The 3,639-nt window shown below is 37.0% G+C and overlaps 1 non-coding gene across 1 annotated transcript; it reads right to left on the reverse strand.

The window, feature by feature from the left end:
* Positions 1-2,110: 2,110 nt before the first annotated feature.
* Positions 2,111-2,217, reverse strand: LOC121228555 (small nucleolar RNA R71). The gene has a single exon (XR_005926131.1). It is a non-coding gene; the product is annotated as a small nucleolar RNA R71 (small nucleolar RNA).
* Positions 2,218-3,639: the final 1,422 nt, after the last annotated feature.

Genomic DNA, 3,639 nt, shown 5'->3' on the forward strand with positions numbered 1-3,639 from the left:
CAATCTTACCAAATCAACACCTTGAGGAATTACAGGGACCGGTTGGGGAATAGAAGGGGGTGGAGGAAGTTGAGCATTCGAATTTGCTCGAACAAATTCTATATACCAATTACTCATCATACGGAGAATGGCTTCTCGAGCCCCATCACCTTGACTACGTGTTTCAGATCTACTTTCAACTGGTGCGATCCCTTGCGCGAGAGCCGGCGCATTACACTCTTTATCATCAGTTATAGCTCGATCAGGATTTATTTACTATATAAAAACACAATTTAAATTGTTAGGAGTCATCACACTATTACAGTATATTTGTGGCATGTATAGATAGACTTTCACACATGTGAGGAAGAAAGCCAATCCAAAGCCTATATAAACACCCTAAGTGTGACCTAGAATGAGGCCACCTCTCCAGAACTTTTCTGGAATATAGAACCACACGCCGGGAATTACTTGAAGGAAGCCAGACGATCCATCTCAAAAGCTGGAGCTACTCCAAGACTGAAGATCTCTCTCAGAATTCCTTCAAGTGTTTTAGAGTTTTCTTTATGTTTTATTATTTTCATACTGTTGAGATGTACTCTTATTTTATTATGAACTAAACCCCTTAGATACCTAAGGGGGAAAAACCTTATGATGGATCTTGTTATTATTATCTGAACTGTATGATAAATACTTGATTTGTTCTTAATTATGTGTTCTTAATGCTTGAGTTAATATTCCGGGTATTAATTCATGATTTGATGTGCTTATGCAGAGGAAGAATAGACCCTGCCTAAGAGTAGATTTGGCATAATTAAGCGGAGTTGATCGAACGCCTAGAAATAGGGTTACGAGATTTTGCTGGATTAGGTTGAAACCTAATATGGGAGTCCATAGAGTGATTTACTGCTTCCCTAGGGGTTTTAATTAAGAAAGAAATTTTGATTAATTCAACTGAGGGTTAGACGTTATTAGTCTTGAAAGGGATAATAACATAGGTTAGGGAGTCTCAGCGATCAAGTCAAGTGAATAAATTGCCCGGTTCAGAGTCAGATAACAAGTGAAATCTAGGTGGATTCCTCCTTGGGTGTCGTCTTTATCAATTGCTTTTCTTCAAGTTTTTTTCCAAATTTTCTCTTTGCTTTAATTAAATTTGTTAATTAGTTTAGATAATTAATTTAATAAACAAACCCTTTTATTTTTTAGGCTAGATAATAAAAAGATAGTTATTACTAATACTTTTGGTTCCCTTGGGTACGATATCCCGGTCTTGCCATTACTATACTATTGTTCGATAGGTGCGCTTGCCTTTTCGTCGTGATAATAGTTAGTCTAGGTTTTCGTCATGATAATAGTTAGTCTAGGTTTGATCTTCATTATAAATATTTATTACTTGTTATGAATCACGCGATCAAGTTTTTGGCGCCGCTACCGGGGAACTGAAATATTAGGAACACTAAATTTTTATTACTTTAGCCATTTATTTTTCTTGCAATTTTATTTTATTTTATTATTTATTAATTTACTTTTTCTCTCTCTTAGTAGGTTTTTATAGTTTATGACTAGAAGAAACCTGTTAGGACCATTACTTTTTGATGAATAAATCGATCGCACAGTTCGTAGAAATCAAAGAGAAATAAGGCGTAGTTTACGATACACGGAGAACGAGCGAGAAGACGATACTCAACCCCCAAACGAAGAGATGGTCAAAAACCCAGGCGATCAGCTGCCTCCTGCAATTGCAGCTAATCCAAATCCTGCTCCACGTACTATGTATGACTATGCTAAACCTTCTTTAACAGGAACTGAGTCTAGTATAGTTAGGCCTGCTATTGCTGCGAATAATTTTGAAATAAAACCTAACACAATTCAGATGATACAATAGTTTGTTCAGTTTGATGGTTTGCAGTATGAGGATCCCAACACGCATTTGGCGAATTTACTTGAATTTTGTGATACATTCAAAATTAATGGCGTTTCTAATAATGCCATTTGTCTTCAGTTATTTCCCTTTTCACTAAGGAACAAAGCTAAACAGTGGTTGAACTCGTTACCACGAGGGTCTATTACTACTTGGGAACAAATGACTGAGAAATTTTTACTAAAATATTTTTCGCCGGCTAAAACGGCTAAATTGCGTAATGATATCTCTTCTTTTGTGCAGATGGATTTAGAAACACTTTACGATACATGGGAGAGATACAAGGACTTACTAAGAAGGTGCCCCCACCATGGATTACCACTTTGGCTGCAAGTTCAAACGTTCTACAATGGTGTGAATCCCTCGACAAAAATGATTGACGCAGCTGCTGGTGGAACCATCAACAATAAAACACCGGAAGATGCCTATGAATTTATAGAGGAGATGTCACTGAATAATTATCAGTGGCAAGTTATTATAACAAAGCCAACGAAAACAGTCAGCATTTATAACATCGATTCAGTCACTATGCTCTCTAATCAGGTAGAATTTCTCAATAAAAAGATTGACGGTTTACTGGGTTCTACGCAGGTACATCCAGTAATGAGGTGTGACTCAAGCGGGGGAGGTGTACATACATAATACCAACCCTTCAATCCTACAACTGAAGAAGAACAAGTCAACTATATGGGTAACAATAACTTTAGATCTCAAAATAACCCATACAGTAATACTTATAATGCAGGTTGGAGGAACCACCCAAATTTCTCCTGGGGTGGTTAAGGGAATCAAAAGCCACAAAATCCTCAAGGTTTTCAATAGCCACCTTATCAACAAGAGAAGAAACCGAACCTTGAAGAGATTCTTTCTAAATTCATCTCGATGTTAGAAACCCGTTTCCAAAATACCGAGACAGCACTTAAGAATCAACAAGCATTGATCCAAGGACTAGAAACTCAGATAGGCCAGCTGTCCAAACTAATCTCTAAACAACCACAAGGTAGCCTACCAAGTAATATTGAACCTAATCCGAGGGAACACCTCAATGCAATTAGCACTCAAGATAGGGAAGGATTCATTGCACCTGAACCAGAAATACAGCAAGACAACGCAATGAACAAAGGATGACAAGAGGTCAACAATAATGATACCAAACAGGTAAGTACGAATCATGAATCTCGTGTGCCATATCCTAAAGCGATGACGAAAGATAGAACAGAAGAACAATTCAGTAAGTTTGTCAAACTTTTAAAGAAATTACATATTAACTTACCATTTATTGAAGTTCTTTCGTAGATGCCCAACTCAGCAAAATTCTTAAAGGAACTTCTGAGCAATAAAAGGAAATTAGATGCTACACCGTATGTGGAACTCAATGCAGTCTGCTCAGCTATTCTAAAGAATGAGCTACCTAACAAATTAAAAGATCCAGCGAGTTTTACAATTCCTTGCGTAATTGGTAGTCTATCTGTGAATAATGTTTTAGCTGATCTAGGGGCAAGTAAAAATGTTATGCCATATAAAATGTTTAAACGACTAGGTCTCGGTAAACCCAAACAGACTGGGATGAGCATACAACTGGCTGACAAAACAATTAGGTTTCCTAAGGGTATTATTGAAGACATTCTCGTTAAAATTGATAAATTTATTTACCCAGTAGACTTCGTTGTCTTAGATATGGATGAGGATAATGAGGTACCTCTAATTTTAGGACAACCATTTTTAGCAACTGCCAGAAC

Source organism: Gossypium hirsutum, chromosome A04 (genome assembly GCF_007990345.1).
Source record: "Gossypium hirsutum isolate 1008001.06 chromosome A04, Gossypium_hirsutum_v2.1, whole genome shotgun sequence".
NCBI classification, from domain to species: domain Eukaryota; kingdom Viridiplantae; phylum Streptophyta; class Magnoliopsida; order Malvales; family Malvaceae; genus Gossypium; species Gossypium hirsutum.